Here is a 23,504-nt window from a genome sequence, read left to right on the forward strand (position 1 = left end):
ATTCGAACCTGCCACCTTAGGTGTATGTGGCTGGCGCCTTAGCCACTTAAGCCACAGGTGCCGAGCCTCTTTCTTTTTCTTTCTTTCTTTTTTTTTTTTCCTACAAGCAGGATCCACCAGGGATGGAATTTTCAATATATGTGCATTTCACTTCACCTAGAGAATTTACATGGTTGCCAGAAAACCTCGTTGAATCCTTATTTTGGTCTTCATGGAACCCAATCTCAACATCTCAGACTGACTAAAGCATAGTGAATTACATTTTCAGCTTTCTCTGGGGCTCTGTGAAGCTCTGTTAGTATTGTGTGTTAGACGTAAGTTACTTCTAATGCTCTTCTAAATCTTGTTAAATGCCACACAAACTTGACACTTTGTGGCTTTAACGTTTAACTTGACCTGTCAGTAAATGTGAACTCACAATTCATCTAGCTTTTTTGATGTTGGTGATTTCCACCCATTATTATTTCTAAATAAGTACCATTTTTAAAGAACTATAATTTTATGAATTGTAGTTACCACTTATATACATGACAAGAAACTTAGGAGTCTTTGCCTCAGACATTCAACAAGGTAAAAACCAAAGATATAAAAAGTGGGTGGCTTAATTGTTTTATTGAAATGACAACACCATCAATAAGTATACACAATTGCTGTATATTAAATGTGACTGTTCTGCTCAATGAAAATTTTAGTATCGTAAAGTAAAACAAATCTAAACACGATGATTCCAACCAGTCCTTTTATACATCTGCATTTATTTCTGATTCAGACTACCCTAATATTTCTTTTTATAAAAGGTGAACCTAAAGTATAGTTTTAAAATGCAAAATTCATATTCTCTGCATATCATCCAGACAAATTGCATTTAGACTGCATATGCTTTTGATTTGATAGAATTCTGTCCTGAGCTACACACGACCTACGAGTCAGTCGCGGAGGAAGAGGAACCGTGAACTACCAGTTATTGTGTATCACAGAGGAAATCTTTGTTGGCTGAAATTCTGACAAAATTTTATTTTCAAACACAGGGCTTTATTAAGTTTTTCTTTCCTAGAGCAATAACCTCATTTAAAACAAACAAAAAAAAATTATAGCAAATATACCCAAAGGTATAAGCAAACTTGATGAAAACGTTCATATCCTGAATGCCACGGCGATGGCAGCAGCAGCCGTATCTGGAAGGAGAAAAACTGAACGTTTCCTTTCTGCCTTCATTACCCAACATCAAGGAAACTGGACCCTGATTAATAGGATAGAATTGTCCTTAACTTCGACTTAGGAATAAAAGTTTAAACACCTTGTATATAAAAACATTCAGGACATTCTAGAAACCACCACGCTTAGCATGTTTGTGTCAGAAGTACTCTCTCAACAGTTAATCCTCATTTTATAGTCTAGGAGGTAAACTCCGCCTGATATATTATTTCAAAGAGTGTAGAGACAAAAGGAAAACAAAGAAGAAAAGACAAAATTTGGAATTTAAGTGTTTTCGTGGAAGAAAGTAATCTTTGTGAAATAAAATAATCTTTGTGAAATGAGTTAGCAAAACCAAGTCCAGATCACGTCATCTTGGAGAAATAGCAGCAGTGTTTTATCGTCATTTTCAATTTCATAAAAAACGAGATTTCCAAGAATACTGGCTCTTTTTATTTTACTTTAATTTTCAAGTAACTTAATAGTGACCTATTTGTAGTCATTACTTTCTTAAAGAGAGAAAAGAAAGAAACTATCTGTTAAGGAGGTGATCAGTGCACTTTTTTTTTCTTTTCTTGTAAATGTTACAATGCATACAAGTATATATAGTTAGAAAAAACACATTTAACAGAGATACATCTAGTGCTGACATAATCACAAATTTCTAAATTCTTCTAAATATACTGTTTTTGACATATGTTTAAAAGAAAAATTTATATTTAAGCTCCTTATGTCTTTAAAAAGCCACACCGTAACATCAAATCCTATTTGCTTTACATTAGAACAGCACACATCTCTCACCATTTAAAAAGAGGTTTCTGTGAAGAGATGATGACGTCATTGGGAATTCTCAAAAAGAAAATTAATTTGATGTCATCAGGATAATTGAGCCCTGATCACTTCACACATTGTTTATTCTGATAGAACAGTTAGAAAATTAGAGACAGAAAAAGAAAAAAAAAAAAAAAAAAAACCAAAGAAAGAAAACATACTTGTTATACAGATACCTGCACACTACTATACCGTGTTCAACATTCCTACTACCGGTAAGAATGATGTCTATGACAGCTGACCCAAACCAGTGCCTCAATTAACTAGTATTAAATGGTAATTAAGACTGTTCCAATTAAGTTTTAATTTTTTAAAAATTAAGTACAAACTCAGTCATTCAATAAAGTGTTGTAGTCCTTTGGTGTGTTTCTAGGAGCAGAATATAGCAATTTACTATTGACAAGCACTAACGGAGGAGGTCATTTCACAAGTATAGTGTGGGCAAAGGTGAACCGGGCAACTGATGAAATCTGTGGCCAAGGCGGAATAGCAATCTCGGAGCCAAATGGTAATAAAGTTACTGAAATGAAGCAATGTAGTTTCTAAACTGAACTGTCATAAAGGAGGATATGGGCTTCAAACTGGCATGTCAGTAGTAATTAAAATATTATTTCTCTCTTTTAAAGAAGTTCCAAATGGTCCTAATAGTCTTATCGATTTTTTATTCAAACAGCTAAAAGTGAGGTTAGGAGACAGGGGAAGGAGCGGCCAGGGCAGAGGTTTGCAGAGAGGCAGGGCAAAATCTCTAAGGGCAGAAAAAGAAAAACACAGTAGGCATATTAACACACTGGAGTCCAGCGTGCCGCACACACACAACACAAGCCTCCCCCACGGTAAAGAAGGCGGAGCGACTCCTAAGTCACATCAGACATTCTTATTTAAAAAGCGCTGGTGGCACACGGACTGTGTTTAGTGTTCACGAGGATACAGAAAGTTTCTGAGAGGCAAGAAGACAAAAATGAAGTTCTCAAAATAAGATTCCTCTGAAGATGTAAGGTACTGGGACTACTCCATCCAATTCTGATGCCACACTGAGGACCCGGACGGCTTCGCAGAAACTCATGTTTCCAGCTGCACCTCAAAAACTCAGCCTTGGCCAACCCAGAGAAGGAATTCATCACACCTTGCAGTGAGGAGTCATATGCAACCCAAATCCACTCTTCCAGTAACCAAGACATTTCCCTTTGGGATGAAAGCCTCTCTAAAAGGTAGTGTTTAGCCATGATACAGCCTCCATGCCAATTTATTACGTGGTCCACTTTGCAGCTAGCCTATTACACATGAACCTACATGAACATTGAACCTACATTTCATTGAACCTACATGAACATTATTCAATACATCTATGATTTGTCTAAGCTGAAATATAAAATACCAAACAGTTCATTTGGTGAGAACACAAACGAATCATCAGGGCCCAGGGGGGCCAGGCCGGGGAATTAAGCAGACCTTAATTTCAGTATGCTAGAGAAAGGTCAAAGGTTTGGAAATATCTCCAGTATTTTTCCTTCCCCTCCGAAGCACAGTCATACCTTACAAACCAGCACTCCCCTCCTTCTGTTAAAGCCAAGAAGAGATGTGCTGTGTGATCAAGGCTCTACCTGCCCTGATCTCTGCAGCCCACAGCAGCCATTACCTGGGAAGCCCCTTCGTGCCAGTGTCTGCCCAGCCCCTATTGAGCAAAATAAACATAAAACACACACTTCTCAATGAACACTGGCTTTTCTTCTTGTATCTCTGAGAAAAGAAAGAGAGAGAGTGAGAGAAAGAAAGGTGTTTTATAAATGGGCAGGTCAATTTATTTCTTTTTATCATTCTTGAAAGCTCTAGGAAAAAAAGACATACACTAGCCAGATGTAAACTGTTATTTGTATTTATTGTCTCATTGTTTTTACAAATGTCAGCATATGCTATCACGTGACAGCCCATAAGGAAAATAACTATACAAACATTAACTGAACAAGAAGTGTTCAATTAAAATAATAAACAACTGACTCTGAGACTGCTTCTGTACTATGAAGGAAATGTCAAGTCTTTCTAAAACATCTCCTGAAGTTTTGTGCCTTCTATACAAACATTAAGATTTCTATGCCAAAGTAGCAATATCCATTAGTATTCCAGCAAATAAAATACCCTCCTGATGCAGAAAGCAACTGCGTCAATGAGCCACCTCCCTTTAGTCTGGATAAGGGGAAGTCCTCTGCACAGCCCTCCAAAACTGAGAAATGTCAGGCTGGAGGTCTATTATACTGAGAAAGAAAGACAAAGTACGATTTAGCAAGGCTACAAGCTACCCTTTAGTGAAAATTATGAAGATTACGTAACTGCTAGTCTGTCCTTGGTTCATTTTGTTGTTTATTTTGTTAGGGCTAAGTGACCTTCCTCCATAGGAAATAAATCTGTAAGGAACTGAAAAATCACAGACAATTAATGCACTAGCCAACAAGACAGTCTTCTCAAATTATGGTTTTGGATATTGCCAAATGCCGGTGGAAAAGGTCTGCAAAAAGCAAGGTAAAGCAAAATGCACGCAGACTTGAAATGCTAGAAGACAGGAATGAGTTTAGTTTAGGCTGCCTCTGACATAACAGTATCAGCTTAATGAAAGGTTTTTATTTAGTGCTTATTTTAACAAAACCCAATGTTTAACTTATGACACAATAGGGATCTGGAGGTCTTCCTCATCACCTTAAAAGAGGTAAACCAGAATCTAGCCAGAGATGAAGGTGCTATTTCATCTTGTACAGTTCCCACCCTCACCCCAGGTACTAACTTATTTATTGGTAAAATAATGACCTATAGCATTAGCTAAAGAGATACAATTACAAGATTAGATGAGAGTCAGTGTTCACCTGTACACAATGGCTTATCTGACTACAAAGAGCCATCCGTTTCAAATCTTTTCAGCTCATACAAACTCTTTATTGCTTCACTAAAACTAAAATCTATATGCACATCTGCACACACACACACACACACACACACACACCATAAGGGAAGAGGGGGCATTCATTGTCAACCACAGACCTGCAATAAAATCAAATCTGCTTTTTACTCCAAAGGCATCGCCTGGATTAGAAGATGCAGCTTCTCGAGGCAAGTCCAGTTACCATAACAAATGTACATTTTACTAGCCTTGCAATTCTAATTGTGTTTAATACAGTTTCATGTTGCATCAAAGTACAAAATCAATACCATTTGTCCAGCATACAGGAAAAATGGAATCTATAAAGGGCTGTTATTGAGTAATTAAACACCTATTATTGTCATAGGTAGTGAAACAATGAATATGATAAGATAAATTTTTGCAAGAAAATACTGCAGTGATTAATACCTCCCTACGTATTAAATAAAAATGACTGCCTTTTGTGCAGTACTGCTGGCAGAAGAACAGGGACGCGAGAAGTAGTTGCCAGTGCCACAATAACAGGCTAACCTTGAACTGAACTCCTTTCCTCAAGAAATTAAATGCTGTAGCAGGACTTTAAATCCCCCCACTTAGAGCTCATTTGTGTGCCATGTAACCTGCAGCTCCTGAAGAGAACTCATTATCTTCAAAAGGAGAATCCCTTTATAATTTCTTTATGAATGTGTATATTGTTTCTACAAAAGAAAAAAAAAAAAACTATGTCCATGTCCAAAAAGGATAAGAATATTAACAGTGTAAGCAAGGCAGAGAGACGTGCACCAATCAGATGCCATTCCTACCCCCAGTGTCAGATGGAGAATGAGGTTAGAGACAATGCACTTTTAGGAAAAGACAGTAATCTGGTAGGTGGACGCTAACGCTCCTGGTTGTTCTGTCACTAGAGTCTTGGTATCGTTCTTGATCTCTCTCTCTCTCTCTGGCATAGCACGAAAGCCTTCCCTCCATAGCCCCTAGCCGCTGTACATACCCACTCCCCACCCACCACCCACCACCCACTACCCACCACATGGCTCCTCCACTGCTTTGCCTTTTTTTTTTTTTTTTACCTTAAGAGTGATGCACCAGGAACAACTACAAAGTACAAAAGATGAATCTATGGATGTGACACTTGTAAAGGGTAACCCTATTTCACAAGTGAGATGGGACAAAAAAGAGAGAAAAAAGGCCACTGAAGCAATAACTGCTCACTGAATTACCATTAAATTGTAAGATTTACAATCCAGCGGACAGTAAGTGCATATCTAATGGAGTTTGTCCTCTAAAAGAATATAAAGGGAAGCTTTGCGGCAGGAGATGTGTGTAGGTGATGTATGTTTCTTTTAATCTATTTTTTAATTAAAAACAAAAAGTTCAAAAAAAAAAAAAAAAGGACACATTGCAGAAACACCAGCAAACCCCTGAGGCAAACTTAAAAGCTTCATTTCAAATGCGCTTTATATTAATAGTCTTGTCCTCTATCAAACTGAATTCATTCCTCCAAATACAAAATGTAAGAAGTATAGAAAAACAAGAAGTCGCACCGGACTTCACGTGGCCCTAATACATGAACAGTTAAACGTTCGAATTGTCCCTGAAAAAGGCACTGAGTCTAAATGTTTGGTTATTCGTGGTGAGATCTTTCTAAAGCAAAATAACATACAGGGTTTATGAATAGTATAATGTCATTTAATGAAGACACAGTCTTATGTTAACAGCATAGAGACTTCAAATACAATATTAATGTAACTATCAATCACATTATGACGGCTTATTTTTATTAGCACAACCTCCAGAAGGGAATTGACTATTTTGAAACAAAATTATTTAAAATACTCTAATTTTTAAACAACCAGGAATGCAAATTCTACTAATCATCATCTGTGCTCCTTTCTAAAGACAGCATGGGGGGGATATTGCCTATTTCCACCTCTTGACAGACAAGCACCTAGTAAACATACCTGGTCAGAGATTCATGCACACAGGAAATATTTTAGCAAAAGCTCTCTGGAAAAGGAAAAAAAAATGACATGAAGTAGCTTAAGCAATATTTGTTGGAAGATTTATTTATCTTGTTTAAGTAAATCGATGTTTCACTTAAGCAGTATGATAGAAGCCACTGTCCTTGAATTAAGTAACATACAAAACTGTTATTCCGGTTTTGCAAATCTATGCTTTGCTCTTCTCACCTCTCCCCACATGATCTGAATTTTATTTTAAAGGATTAACAAGTAACATCTATGATCAGCAATGATATCCTTGTTCTTTTAAACCTCAGTGAATCAAGTTCAGCAGAGGTGAAGTAGTGGAATTATCAGTACAAGTGACTATGTCATCAGAGTCTTCAGAAAGGTGCTGTACAGAAATGCCTAAATAAACAGCAGCATAAAGGATTTTACATATGAGATATATACACATCTCTCTGTCTCTCTCCCATACACACACACACACACACACACACACAGAGCCGGTTTCTGGCTTTTGAAAAATATAAAATACAGACACTACTGTATATAAAGCAAAAGGCACTGGCTACTATATGCAAACTAAAAGGCATTTGTAATCTCCCTTCACATCAATTTTAACTTCAATTCTAGTTTAAGTGATGTACTGTTTTCTCTTCACCCTTGCCAAGACATTTGAAAGATAATCTGAAAAATCAGTTGGTTAGAGTCCCTCTCTTATGCTACAGTGAGCCGGAGAATTTTCAGCATCTGATGAAGACCAGTGGACCACCTGATACTTTTTCAGCAGGGTGATAAAATTAAAGGATGGTTTTGATTTGCTTGAAGAATTACTTCCCTTACTTAATTGTTTAAAGTGCACAGTATTAACACAAAGGGGGGGGGGATTAAGAAGGTGACTGTAGAGCCTGAGCTAATTGCAAGCTGATTAGATTGTGCCATGCAAGAACTCTCCCTCCGTTACCTACCATCACAGGCTCTGGTCTTTTCCACCCTGCTGCTGCAGCAAACAAGCTGATTTGCTAACAAAGTGGTCAGCTCGGCACTCGCACAGCGGCGCGCAGGGTCCACAGACGGCTGCTCTCCATGCAGAGAATCTCAAGCTCCATTCTCCAATCTGATTACACGGCTCCTTGTTCCAGCAGCCTTAAACCTTCATGGCAGTTTACCAACATTTTCATCACTTTTTTCTTTTACAAAGCAAAAGAACTGATAAGCTCTCAGGTACCCAGGATTTCATAGTCAATGGCTGGCCAGCAGCCAGCATTCCCTCACCACACAACTGTTTCGGGCCACACTGCATAAAGCAGACAGGATTTACCAGACTGCACAGAACCATTAGAATTTTGCCATGTATACAAGTAAGCAGCATGTTTCTGTCCTTACAGATGTCAGCCATTGTGTCTAATCACATCTAGGGAGTACAGAGACCTAGTAAGTGCCCTGCCTGCCCTCACCTCCCCACAAAAAGAAGCAATGCAAAGCAAACCAATGAGCAGATGCCCATGAATCCCACTGTTACCCTAACTGAGGTGCTCAGAGATTCTGCCTGGGCAAGGCCAAGCACTAAAAACTGTTTTTTAAAAGTCCCAGTCTGATTACCTAGACCAATTACCTCGATCGCCATGAAAATGATCCTAATGACTCTCCATTAAAATCTAAAATGTTGTGGACAACACGAAATAACTGATTAGCATCTTGAAACTTTGGCAATTCCCCAGAACTTAAAAAAGGCAAACCAGAAGATGCAGAAAGGAGCAAAAGGAGCACAAATTTATCACCTCAAGCAGCTTCATGAGAATTAATCTTCTACGCTTTAATTCCCAGAAATCACACCAGGCAGTTAGCATGAGTTTCAACCTAATCTAGTCACATCCAGAAGTTTAAAACAACAGCTCCTGTAGCATTTCCTGGAGAATGTCTATGCATAGGCTCTTCCTCTCACATAATATTTTGAAAATTCATCTTTTACCTTTAAGCCCATGAGCCTAAAATGCAAAATAAACATGGCCCTAACATGTGAATTATTTTACAGTGAGACCATGTAAATGTACATTCCTTGTACGCTTCTGTTCAACCAAACAATAAACAAACAAAAAGTAATTAAAAAGCCTCCTTCAGCCATGACCAGTAACTTTCTAACAAAGCTAATGTAAAGGAAAATGGCTTCTAATGTCTTGGGCCATTCCTGGTTCATTTTTGCATAATATTGATCTATAATAAAGGGTCTGTGGAGGGGCGGGGGAAAGAAGAGGAGTCTGCAGTTATGGGAAAAAATGTACAACTCCGCTCGCACAATGCCTCAGTACTCAAGCTCACCAGCGCGCTGACCCTCTGTATCTCCGAGTCATTAGCTGGAGTCCCAGCCCTGCCTCCAGGAGGGGGGATTTGAACTCACACACCAACGTGGGGAGGTTTGGGATTTTGAGCATGCCAGACAGAAGGGTCGTTCCTCCTCGCTGATGAGGAGGACGCCTGTCCCCTGGGGAGGAGAAAACTGGATGAGTGACTGTTGCAAGATTCAGGCAATGGACGTGCTGCTGACTCAGGAAGGGACTCTGACAGCTACCCTGCTTCAGTCCAGCCGCTCTGAGTGGGAGCGGCTTTAGGGCAGCAGCACTGACAGGTACAAGCAAAAGTTAGCAGAGAATGGAAGAGAGATGAAAGAGGGGATGAGGGGGCAAATGAATAGCCACTCCTTTCCCCGCCACACATACGCAGGGAATAAACGTTTTCCTGCTTGCAATTTGATATTGCCCAACAGATAAAAGATGTATTTGTGGAAATGCGTATTTAGAACACCCACTGCATTTCTGAAAGGACTTTAAAAGAAGACACACATTTTAAAAACTGATAGGCTAGGCTGGGTATATACGCACATCTGCAATACTGCAAAAACCTATAAGCTCAGGGAGAGCACACACACACACACACACACCCATATATGTATTTGCATGTGGGTGGTATTCTGCATAAATGACTGTCAACTTAAAATGCCATTCTCTAATTTATATGCAAATTCTACCTCTGGTAAAATAAAAACATATTTTAAGCAGCTTATAGTGCCAACACATTATTCCCATGAATGATTCCTAGTAAACTATTTATGCCAACTGTGGGGTTTTTTTTATGATTTATTGGATGGTGAACGAAACCACTTAAACTATAGTTGTCTGTATGAATCAGTAATTTTCATGTTTCTAATTAAAATGTAAACAGCGTAATGAAGACATCAAGTTTTTAGGCAAATGTCTCTTCCAGTGCCACTTGGGGTATGGTAATTACTGGAGCAGATCTATGGATGCTCCTGAATCCTCTACAAGTCCAGATTAAAAGCATTACTGCTAAACCTGGCTTCTTACACAAGGGAATTGTGTACTTTAACCATTCCCAGTTTGCTTACATATGCATGTTGGCACTACCTTTAAAAACTAGTCATTAAAAAAAAATCAAAATGGAAAATAACAAAGGAAGTAATTTATATTTAAAACGTTGATTAAAAAACATTCACTAGCAATCAAAACACTGGAACTAGATCCACTTGAATTTGATTCCCGGCCATTAGGATCTTGGTTAAAAAAAAAAAGAAAAAAAAAAGGAAAGAAAGAAAAACAGTCACCAAACTGTGTCTACCTTAAAATCTACAGAACCCAGGTCTAGGGTGAGAGATGAGCGGACAAACTGACTCCAGATTTAAAGATAATGTTAATCCAAGATTTACTGTCTTTAAATAAGTAGCTGAAATAAGTTTATTGTTTACAAATTAGCAAAATTTAAAAAGTAATAATATGTGATCCAAGGAATAAACATGTGTCATTTTTCTTCATGGCATGGAAGGTCACAGAAGTGCCTTTCATAGAAAACGGTAATCTGTTTTCATTTTTATTTCAGCATTTATTTCTCTCCGGAATTCGTCAAAATTTATCCTACAGCAAATGACCTCTTACATGTGCTGAAGAAATACCTCACCTCTTCTGCTTACAACTGTTAATTGAACTTCTCTCTGAAGCCTATTTTTCCAAGTTACCCAGTACAGTTGGTTTACATATTTACTACTCAGCACCTGAACAGTCCTTTTTTATAAATTATAATTCTGCACCACCCCTCCCACCAAACACCCCTTATAAATAATATGACCACACTTACAGTGAGCAGTGATAGTGCAAGTTTGCAGGGACATGAAGACTCTAAGATGTAAAAGGAGGACGCTCCTCCCCCCTTCCTACCTCCACTCCTGGACTCAGACTCCAAAGACTGAGAGGGCCAATTTTCATAATATTTTTACATGAATTCTAGACAAGCATGTTGCTAAGTGGAACTCTCTGTGGAATTGAGAACCGATTAGAAATGTGAATGGGTGGGGGGGGCCAATTCTTGTACAGTAAGGTTTTATTACTAAAGTAGCATCAATAAACGTATACTCCACCATCCTGGAGTCAGAGGAATGTCTGACCTACAAGCACTTTCCACTACTTTTTCACCTAAAACCACAATCAGCTCCCCCCCCCCCCCCCCCATTTGGGCACCGAGACATAGTATTTGGGGTGGTAAAGTACTGGAATATGGAGAAAGGGGATTTGAGACAGGCATATTTTGGAAATGTCTAAAAAAAAATTAACACTTCTGAGGGTTTACAGAGGGAAAGAAAGCTGATTAAACAAGGCCAAGTGTTTTCCTCGGCTTACGGGTGATATCATACTTGTGTCCAATATCAGAAGTGTTGCAAGTACAGGCATCATTGCTATTCGCTTTGTGCCAGAAAGGTAAACACTGGATTGCATTGTGGATTAAAACAATGAGAAATCCCTTCCCTCTCAGGCTTTCAAGGCCGTGTTAATCGGGTGTAATTTTTAATGAACACTAGCTGCTTGGTACTCATTCAAGACATTTCATTAGAAGGTAATTCATTTAAAAATCAACATTTCAACCATATCAAGCTGTAACCTTTCTTGAAATGTAAATGAATGGTTTAAATGAGAAGATTAATAAAAAGGGATGTTCCAATTCCAAGCATGGCATGCTATGTATTTTTAAATTTGTCTATGCCAGATGCTGTCAGTCAGAACAAAAAACTGTCCAAGCAGACAATCTGTGCGTCTGAATGTTGATCATGTTGGGAAGTACAGGGGGGGAGGGGGGAGAGTGTGTCAAGGATTCATGGTCCTTCATCTTTGCAGTAGAGCAAACACGTCTCTCAGTATAGCGACAGACAGCTGCTTCCACTTTCTAATGTGCCCTAACTTAGATCACTGAAAGAATTGTCAGCACTCAGAGAAACACACAAAGATAACACAGCCAGCTGCCATGGAGGGGAAAAACAGCACAGCTCAGAAGAAATGGGATTTGTTCCATTTGCATGATGCTGCCTCCCCTGGGCCCCTTTCTTTCAAATCCAAAGCACAAAAGACAACACTTAACATATTTGCTTAAAGATGACAACCTCATGTTGATTTCATTTGGATGTAACAGTGTCAGGATTACAGATATAAGAATATATTATATCTGTAACAGAGACTGACAAATGTACCCATCAGTGGAACTGTCTGATTCATCTGCTTATACAGCCATTTTACCATCCCAAGGGTGCCATCTAAGTAGTAACTTTAGAAGACTGAAGGTCTAATTTTATTACACCACATTTCAACCTACTAAACAATATTATTTCTAAAATAGATCATTTTTATTGGAAGTCTCCCTGATGAAAAATCCAGTAGACACCAGAGAATTTATGAACTGTATGGGTCCTTTGAACTCAATATACTGCCCATTTTAAACAACTTTTCTTGCTGGATGGCAAAATCCCAGTATCAAATAAGTGAAAGTTAGAGAGAGAGAGAGAGAGAATATGTATGTATGTTTTGAGTGTCTAACAATATAGATAAAAACACAGACCTTTTTATATACTTGTGGAGAGTGGAACACAGAAAGAGAGAGTATAGATTAAGTGGATAACTATAAAATCAGGTCTTATTTGGTCGATTTGAATAAATTCTTTGTAACCACCTACTTCTGTCTATTCCATTACGTGTATAAATATCTTCCCTCCCCACAGCATCTATACTTCAGTAGCAGGTACAGGAATAATCACTGCCTATCAATATCTCTCGTACATATACCCAATGTGACTTCCGGTGAAGACAGCCTTTAGGCAGAAGATACAACATAATTTAAAGCAACCCTGGCTAGCCACTAGTCGTTATAAAACGAGTAGTGTGGCTACCACTATCCTGATCTAAAGCTTATCTACTTTCAAACATCTTTATTCTCTATGGCTTTACGAATTTTAACTTTACCCTTTGAGTAAAAAAAAAAAAAGATTTAGGATTATGTGAGTGAATTATTTCCATCACCATCACTTTAATTTACTTAACTGGAATGATGGGGACCAGAGCAGAGACACAGGACTCAGGAGAACGAACCCAGTCATTTTCTTGACATACACAGACTCAGGCCCACATACACAAACACACAAACGTCTGGGCACATGAAACCCACAGCCCCACCAACTGACTTCCCATAACAAAATGCCGGCTGCCTGTGTTCCTGGCTATGTCCAAAGGAAAGCTCTAGTGCTTGTTGCTATTTACTGGCAACAGTATAATTCACTCATTTGGTCTTGTTTTATAAAATAGAGAAACTGCTATATGTAAAATTTCTGCACAGCAGATGGTTACCAATCATTATTTTCCATTTGTTTAGTTTCTCGTAAGAAGACGAAAACCTGTGGCGTAGTGATGCAAAGAAAACTAGCAGCCTGCATGATAAGCCAACCAGTGCCAGAAGCATTAAAAAAATCACTTTTATCACATAGTATATCAAGACTAAATATAATCTGGGGGGATGGGAAGGTTATTCTCGCCATCCTGAGCCATAAAAGAAAATGCCACTCGAATAATTTATTTTATTTCTTTGTATAAAATCCTCTAAAAATTAGCCTCTCTATATTTTTTAAGTAAGCATAGTTTCTAGAAGCAACTTAATATCACCATTAATTAATGTTTGTCATCACACAAGCTGAAATCACTTTCTTTGCCTCTAAGTAGCCCAGTGGTCCAACAGAAAATGGGAAATAGGAGCCATTTGTGGACAAGTGCACATGCACAGAAAATTAAGCTGTAAATATCTGGACCAGGTTATTACTGGAATCTGGAAACATCTGGGGCTACAGAACAAGCCAAGCCCCATTTCCACAATGTCCAGGTAATTGCTTAAATGATTTATACCTTACTGTTTCTATTAAAGATGTCTTTAAAGAGAAACATTTGTAGGCTTGGCTCTGCAATAAAAACTGGTATCTGATTTCACTTGTACAAAATCTTGTGAAAGATGCTACATTTCTTCAAGGACATGTGTTTCCCTAAACTGAACTCTGGACAAAGACTGTGTGCTAGGAGAAGGCGTGGTCAGCCACTCCAAGAAACAATCATATCGTGACAGCAGATTTTAAGTAGTTTATTTGTGATCAGAAGGATGAATTAAAAAGCACTCTTTTCATGTGTATATGACCTATATATTCAAGCCATTTTAGGGTGAACTAGTACTTCAATATCATTTTTAATTTCAGTTTTAATTAATTTCTCATAAATCTTGTTTACTGATACAAATGAATATCCAACCAAACCTAACCCCTAAGGGACAAGTAAGTGCCACCTCTCAGACTTGGGACACTCAGTGAAGAATCTGCAGAGGGCTCAGTGCCTGTAGCTCAGCAGCTAAGGCGCCAGCCACATACACCAGAGCTGGCCAGTTTGAATCCAGCCTGGGCCTGACAAACAACTACAACCAAAAATCAGCTGGGTGTTATGACCCACACCTGTAGTCCCAGCTACTTTGGAGGCTGAGGCAAGAGAATCGCTCAAACCCAAGAGTTGGAGGTTGCTGTGAGCTGTGACGTCACAGTACTCTACTGAGAGTGACAAAGTGAGACTCTGTCTCAAAAAAAAAAAAAAAAAAGGATCTGCAGAGATTTAAATTGGTTCCCTTAGTGTCTGTATGGAGCTACCAGCTAGCCCATTCAGAATAATAGAACCTTCAACACGGTCACTCAACTGAATAAACACAGACACCTATGCACAGGGCAGAGGTACGTAGTTGTATTCACCTGAAAAAAAATTAGGTTTTATTTCAGATGTTAAGCCAAGAGGACAAATATAGTTTCATTTTCTTCAAGAACTGCCATGTCTAGACTTTGACAAAAATTCAACTCCTGACAGCTGTTAACTCCACACTTGCAGGTGAAATACAAAGGGAAAGAAAACCCTGAAAGGACAAGAACAGAATAAACCACTGAGACTCCCCTTTAACCAGGCTTCTATTGGGGGAGAGCCCAACTTACCTTACTAGCCTTTGAGAAAAACACAGGCAACGCCCAATTTTCCTCCAAGATAAGACTAAAAGAAAATCGCTAGTATTGTAGGTGTGAAGAATTTGCATGAATGTTTTCATTTACTTCATTTAAAACCCCACAACTTCCTGATTAGAAACCAAATAGAGTTTTAATAAGCCTATATCTTTTCAATCTTCCCTCAATTTAATTTGTTTCTTGGCAAGCTACCATTTACAGGATTTACAATTTATGGTCTTTACTCACAGTCTGATGGGTTTTAAGTTATATTTAAAATTTTTAACAGGCTTGAAGTTTATGGAATGGCTTCTAGAAAACCAGAAGAGCCAATTTAACAAAGGAACTAAAAAAAAACGGGTCTTCATTGTTGTAGTCAAGCTGCGAAAATGCTTTTGCTACTTGTAACAAATTGTTTCACAATCTTTACTGTTCTATATACAATGTACTGTCCTTTCCTGTTAAAGGTGCAGTGTTTTTATGCAATTAACTAAGCAAACTGTATCCATTGTAGCTCACTTGCACATCTTTTTGATGGTACAGATTCAACAGTCAGCACTGCAAGTTATTTTCTTCTACATAGAGTATATGAGATCAACCCAGATTTCAATATGAAATGCTAAGATAGCATCTAGAACTTTTCAGCTCTAAAGAGCCTAAATTGGAAGTAAACTAGGGAGCTTTCAGGAAAGGTTATAGGTTGTCTTAGTAAAATTGTGTTTTTAAAAGAATGACAATAGTGTCTTTGTTTTATTTTTTCTGGGGTTTTTTTTTTTTCCATGAAGCAATGTGAACAAGTACTTTTCTCTGATACATCTTTAGATTTAAAAACACAAATAGAATTGTATATAAAATCGGCACACTGTACCCCACAAATGCAGCAATGTACACAGTTCTGATCTAGTAAAAAAATGCATATAAACCTTGTAAAATACTTTCGACTGAGACATTACAATTTCAACATAGGATCAAACTGAAATTTCCCTTAGAATATTTTATAAAGCTAGTTATTGTAACATTAGTGACAGTTGAGAAAGAAACGGACCCTTCCAACAGCACACACCCCAACTGGCAAAGCAATGGAACCCCTAGGAGACAAGGTCACTGGGTATGATACCAGCTCAACTGTTTACTGCCCACAAAATAATACTGTCAGACGCTGAACATAAAATGAAGAGATGCCACTTAAAATGTTAACCAAAGACACTGACAAACTAAAATTGATAAGCTACCTTATCACTTGTATATCAGCTAGCTCACATCTCATATGTTCCCCGCCCCCCTCCCCCCCACCAAGTACCATCATGTTCCCAAAGAAATCTGTTTTGAGCACTGATACGGCACATATTTGCACATTGCCTATTTATCAGAAAAGAGACAAAATAGAAAGAAATTCCTTGGGAGGTGTTGATTTCACATGTTCAGCCAAAGGGTGAATAACCAATTGTCAATCAACTTTCTGTTAGTAGGAAGTTCATCTGGAAGTCTCAAACTCTAGCATCTTTATAATCCTGCACTCCCAAATTTTTCAGACTCAAAACACATGAGGAAAAAACCAGACAGCATAGTGCGTGAAAGCTCTGTGTTACTGCCTATAATCAAAGTAGCTAGAGATTTGTGTTTTATAAGATTTTAAAGATAGCATAAGGATGTTGTTTTTATCAAATAGTTTAAATGCTCTCCTAGGTACAGATACAAAAATAGAATTAATAGCTGTAACTCCTTTTTTGGCGTATAATTATAAAACTATTCTTTAGGGTTATAAAGTCTTTCTTTGGTAATTAAATTACATAAAGAGTATAGAAATTTCAATTTTTTAAATGAAATCCACAATTTTAATAATTCTGCTCTTTAAATATTTTTAAAAGTATCTTTCAGTTTTTTAAAGTAATATTAATAAAAGATTAACCAAGTGACAGTCTCCTGCATTTCTATCAATTTAATTCCCCAAACATTTATTGGACACCTATTATAGCTCTTGTATTACAAATACATGTGGAGGAAGTTAAAAATAGAAATGAATTAGCTGTGTCTGCTCTCAAGGAATTGAAGATTTCATAAAAGAGAAACACGAATACCCAGCAATCTACATAGTAGAAGACAGAAGATGGTAAATGATCAAAAGGAGATATTTTTAAAGTGCTTAGAAAATATTAAATAGATGTTGAAATGGATCCTAATTAGGCTCAAGGAAGTCTTCGTAGATGATGCAACATTTGACCTGGATACTGAAGTCCTTGTAGGATTTCAACAGGTGGAGAAACAGCATGCCAGAGAGTAAACAGAAGGCAAACAAAAGACTAGTCGCTGAGAAAGAGGGGCTTGCTTCCAGTTGGACAAAAATCCAACTTTCATACTGATGTTCATATGTACATATATGTGTGTATGTGTGTGTGTGTGTCTGTATTTTCTTTTTTAACCTATTTGAGGTTCCTAACCCCACTGCTTTAAGTTAATCTCATTGTCAGTCTATTTAAATCTCTTATGGGGTTAAAGCATTAACTAACTAATACTCATCAACTCTTAAAGATACTAGAATTGCTGACATGTTCGCTGGCAACCAATTAGTAAGCATATTTAATGAATGCATACCATCCCTTCAAAGGGCTCAACAAAGTGATAAATGGTCCTTGAGATTTCCTCATTGTTTCCAAGACAATTTCTGGAGCTTTCAAAAGAAAAAACAAAAATCTTTTCATTTGCCATGGGCAACTAGCAAAGTTCCAAGTTATTCAAGCTCACTAGTCCATGACAAAGCAGTCATGGATTACACAGAATTGTAAGAAATCGTAGTAGTCATTGAATCAACTCTCTTTTCATAAAAAAGTAAACTGGTGCTCAGAGAGGTTGAATGACTTACCCAAGGCAACTCCTATGGTGGACTGTGGGCTTCTATGGACACTTCTCTTCATCACTGTCACTTTCCTAAGGGACTCTCAACCAGCATCGTGCCAAGGTTCTTAAGCATCAAGGTAAGTGGTTGAACTTCAGCCAGATGGTAAACTATCTCTAGTACATTAGTGTATTCAATTCTGAATAGATATATTTATTTTTGTGACTTCAAACCAGAAAAATATATATTTTTTAAAAGGTGAAAAGTTTAAAATCTCATGAGACGTATAAGCTTTTGGTTCAAAGAGGTTCTCAATCCTAACTTTGCATTATCCAAAGAGCTTAAAAGAAATAGGTCATTCCCCCCAAATATCCATCTAACTGATCTAGGGGAGGGCTTAGGCAAGTTTTTTATTGTGCTTTGTTTGGGCAGTCTTGGTGTGTGTGTGTGACAAAGGCACAGCTAGCATTTACAGAGCAGATACAAAATTGATCAACAAATTTTGCTCAAATAAAATCAAAGCATTATCTACTTCTGTGATTTGAACTCCTGTTAAGTACTTTGTTTTCCAAAAGCAGCCTTAAAGGAGATATGTAACAATCCTCTGTGGCTTTTCTTCTGTAACTTCATTAGTGGCCTAAGCTAATTGAGTATACAGTCTAAGAGTAATAGAAACCAGCTTTAAACATGTATGTTGTCACACTTTTTCAAATCACGGGAAGAAAAATAGCAATAGCTCTTTTAATTTATATGCTCACGAATCCCACATATTCAGGATTTCCTAAAGAAGCCGTCATTTTTTAAAAAGGAGAACACAATAGTTTGTTTAGATTATAATGCTGCATGCTATTCAAGGTGCACCAGTCAGTGACTCGTATTAAGTGATCACTTTTCTCACATCATATTAGGATTTAATTTACAAAACTGCCAGTATCATTTTTAGTAAGAGCCACACGAATACAGTCCTTCACCTTAGCTTTGCCTCAACAACATTCCCTAATTTCTTCTCCCTTTAGCTATTTCCCCCATTCCTACAAGTGGTCTTTTACCAAGGTCAGTTTGTCCATGACAAAAAAATGCGGTTTTCTCCCACTACATAGCCTAATATTGTCTTAATTAATTCAAACTTCCTCACCATGCTCTAAATATCTCATTCTAGTGGCTCTAGGGAAATTTTGTTTTCTAGATGATCAAGTAATAAACAACCGTGCAGGGAGGGAGGGAGGGAGGAAGGAAGGAGCCCTTCAAAATAGTACCTAGGTAGGTGAGTAAGACTGTATAGCCCAGTGGGAAGATGGTTGAGAGAGACCAAGATTTTTGGTGAGTATATATAACTAGCAAAATGGAAGAAAACCTTTTCCCCTTAGCCCTAAGCAAAGGGCTGGAAAGCTGGCTGTTAGTAAATATACATGAATATTTTTTAAAGGTGTATGTAGGTATACATGTGTATTGGGGTCATACATCCGCAATGCCTCCCAGCTGACACCTGAGTGACACTTTGGTGTCGGAGGGTAGATTTCAAGGAACTATCAATACAGGGTGGCGAAGCTGCAGTGATTACTGCAAAAGTGATTACTCGTCACTGTAATAAACAAACCTGTACTATATGCCATACTGTCCTCACTGGGGATCTTTAAAAATAAACGGTATCAAACAGTTTTCCCATAAGCTCTTTTTACTTTGATGCTGAAACAAAATAAAACAAGACAAAAATCCAAAAACAAACAAAACAAGTATCAGTGTATTATGTCTATTCACAGAGGACTTATCGAAGAACAAAACATAATAAAGAACTTTCAATATTAAGGTTTTTTTCCTAATACTTTAACTGCTTAAGTGTTATTGACAGAGACGTCACACCCATGTTCCCAAAATGATTTTGCACATGTACAGGATTTTTCCCTTTTTAAAGAGATACTGGCTTAGACTAAATATTTATTTCTGAATAAGATCCTATGATCTTACTATCCACGAGTAAATTCACACCAAAAATTGGTTTGCTGGTCTTCTTAGAATCATATAAAACATATTTTTTTCCAATTAGGGAACACAATGCATTCATCATACATTTGAAATCTTCATGGAGAAAGAATAAGAACTATTCCTATAAGCACATAAAATTTCAAAGCTGGTGATGTTTTCTCCTTCAAGTTTGTCAGACAAGGATTCAGGCCCTCAGGGTCCCAATGTACACATTTGGGTCCTATCAGTACACCCTCCCCCAAATGTTGCTTCATCTTGTGAATAAAGCAAATGGAAATATCTCTTTAAAAAAGAACTGTGTACTGACACTACTGGCAAAGGATACCACAGCAGGGCAGGGGAGTAAGACCCACATCTTTTGTAATTTGGGGCTAAAATTGACTCCAGATTTGTGAGTCCTGAACAGAAAGTCAGTTTTAATAGAGATGTGCTTTAAAAAGTAAAAATGGCAATTATTCTTAACAAGTTACATATTGGGTATTACTCTTTAAAAATGACTCATAAAATATCTTTTTAAGTACTTAAAGTCATGAATATGTTCTACTCTTTTACCTCTCCTTGAATGTAATTTTTCATTTTCCAGGAAGGGATACATTTTCTAACTAACCCCGTTAACCTAATTACTCATAAAGAAATACCCAAAGCTTCCCTGACATCAATACCTTCACAAAGAAATGTATCTGTGCACAGGCACACGAGCATATTCCATTTAGATAATCAAAACTGCAATTTTCATGTAAAAGATTCAATGCATGGAATTCATAGCAGTAAAATTTCTCAAAGGCACTTAGTTTGCAAACAGTAAGACTGTCTCATCTATAACCTTATTTCTTCTTCCATATACATAAATTCAAAAGTATGAACCGTTATTCATATAAACTAATAGTACTGTTTATTTAATAGCATTTGTTTGATTTTACAATGGGGATTGTAATGAGAATGCCTGTAATCTTAAGGGGATCTTTTTATTCTCTTCAGAATAATGATTTTGTAAGATTAAAATCAGTGAATCATGCCTAATTAAGATTTCTAATTCAGCATGATTGAGGTGTACGATCTAAGAAGAAGAGTTCAGTTCACTTCCATTTGAAGTAAAGAGGGAGAAGTGAACAGATGAAAAATAAAAGAGCTATTTTTGGCACAACAGTGAACTATATTGCCAAATCTTCACCCAGATTCCTGGTTTAAGCATTTTTACTCATAAAGCCAAATAGTCAATATAAAAACACAACATACCAAAGGATAGTACTAACTTAGGGGGAAAAGGTGCCAATTGAAACTATACTACAGAAACTATAAATAGAATATGGGACATTAAAAATATGAATTGTGGCTAACTACCTGTTAAAACTATTTCAAGTTGCAATGCCTTTAATATAAGAGATTCCTAAACGGCAAGGTAAATTTTCAATTAAACGGGACACTATTCTAATAGTTATTTCTGAGCTTCCTTTTATTAAAGTGCATTATCCATTCGGAGAGCAACGTCCTGTTATTACACAGGGCAAAGATTTTTCTCTCGGAAGATTTCATATGTAGCATTTCTCCACACAACGTCTAACAAGCCATTCAAAATAAGTTCCATTTTTTCTCTTCCTCAAAAATATCTTTCAAGCCCCCCACCCTCACCCCAGTCTTGGGTTACATAAAAGAATAGTTACTTTTCCCGAGCTCTTTGATATTTCCCTTCCTGGCAGAGTCATCTGATGTGAGAAATATCTTTTGAAAATAAATGGTGCAACTTCAAGTGCACTCAGATCCGTACTTGCTGGACATTCATTCCATCATATCTCAGTTTTGATTTGAAAAAGCCGCCTGGCTTCAAAATTTAGTTTTAGGTATTGAGATAGGAAGTTTGAGCTCATTGAGAAGTACCTCGGGAAGCAACAATATAAATGTTTTGTCCTCCCATCAGCACAGAATCTTCGAACCAAAGGAGGGAAGAAGTTGTATGGTCATTGTTTTCAGGGAGAGACAGGTTACTGTAATGTAAGTTCAGAAACAAAGTTCACAATTCCAATACAATAGGTGGTAAAGTTAGTGTTACCGCATCAAAGAATTCCTTTCCCTCTTTAACACAGCAGTCACCCCATGTTTAGATAGCTACAGTACCACTTTCTAAAGTCAAAATAGTAACAGTGATATCACTGTAACAAAGTTGATTTGGGATCTGTCCTTCTTCCCTGTCACTCCTGAGTTGGGCTTTTATATTTTTTAATGGTCAAGAATTTTGCATATTTTTAGATAATTTAAGATTTCTATATAAAAATGTTTATGTTATTTGTGCCTCAACCTTAGGAGAGTAGAGAGGTGGTGCTTGGCAACGCAGAACCTCCTCGACTCTTACTACAAATTTCACTGAAATCCAGCTAGCCCACTAATTCTGAGCTTGAGAAATAAGAAAGTACCTGTATGCTAACAACTTAAAAAAATAAAACAACATAAAATTCCTTTGAAGAATATTTACACAAACATACATGTGATGTAGCAGAGGACTATCGGGCACAGGAAGACACAAGATAAATGCAAATATTCTGGTCCCCAATTCACAGAAAGAGTGGGAGATTCCCCATGGTCCCTTTTCCCATCAGTTCTCTCACTTAACTCGCCTTAGTATCTCTTTAGGCAGAGACACATGGAATATTTATGGAATAGTCAGCGTCCAAAGGGGAAACCAGAAGGCTGGCCCTAGATAAAAGCCTGTAGGTGGGGAAGAAAGTCGCCTGTGGAGGCACACAGGCCTCAGCACACAGGGGCCCTGCATTCAAATGCTCTGCTCATGCTGAATTGAAATTATTAATTTTTCAATGGGATGCCTCATATTTTAATTTCATACTGGGCCCCAGAAATTATGTAGCTGGTCCTAGGTGAAGGTGGAAGTGTTTTTTGATGGGAAGGATAATAAATCAAAAGAACAGCAAAATGTTTACAGCAACACACAGAAACCCAAGGCTTCACAGTGCACCCCTTTTTAAATTTCATTTTGGAAGTTACTGCCTCCATAAATAATATTTCATCAAGAACTGCCACACGAAAGTAGAGGTCACCCATTCTCTGATGAGTTTACTTTCACAATGTGCGTGGCATTTAATTGTCAGCTGTTTAAAAAGCATCAAACTGACGAAGGCAAGCATCAGTTGAATCATGAAAAATAAAAAGATATTTTGGGGGGGTGGAGTAATATATATTTCTGTCTTCTTGCCTGGAATATATCCACAAGTAGAACAGAAGAAAGATACAAAATATCAGCAGGTACCAAAACTTAAAGGAAAGAAACTGAGCAAAGGTATCCTCAATTTTAAGACACTGGCAAAAAGAATATAAGTATTTTGCCTTTTATAATCTGCAGCAAAGACATCTTTATTGTAAATTATATACCCCTAATAACTATTTTAATAAAAGCTACTCCACTGATAAAAGTGAGAACACAATACTAACAAGAAGCAAATTTTC

At 37.4% G+C, this 23,504-nt stretch overlaps 1 protein-coding gene across 2 annotated transcripts in view; it reads right to left on the reverse strand.

The window, feature by feature from the left end:
* FIGN (fidgetin, microtubule severing factor) overlaps positions 1 to 23,504 on the reverse strand; it is a 127,990-nt gene that overhangs the window by 98,085 nt on the left and 6,401 nt on the right. The window lies entirely within an intron of this gene.

This window comes from Otolemur garnettii, unplaced genomic scaffold (assembly GCF_000181295.1).
Source record: "Otolemur garnettii isolate 467f Iridium unplaced genomic scaffold, OtoGar3 scaffold00090, whole genome shotgun sequence".
In the NCBI taxonomy this organism is placed as follows: Eukaryota; Metazoa; Chordata; class Mammalia; order Primates; family Galagidae; genus Otolemur; species Otolemur garnettii.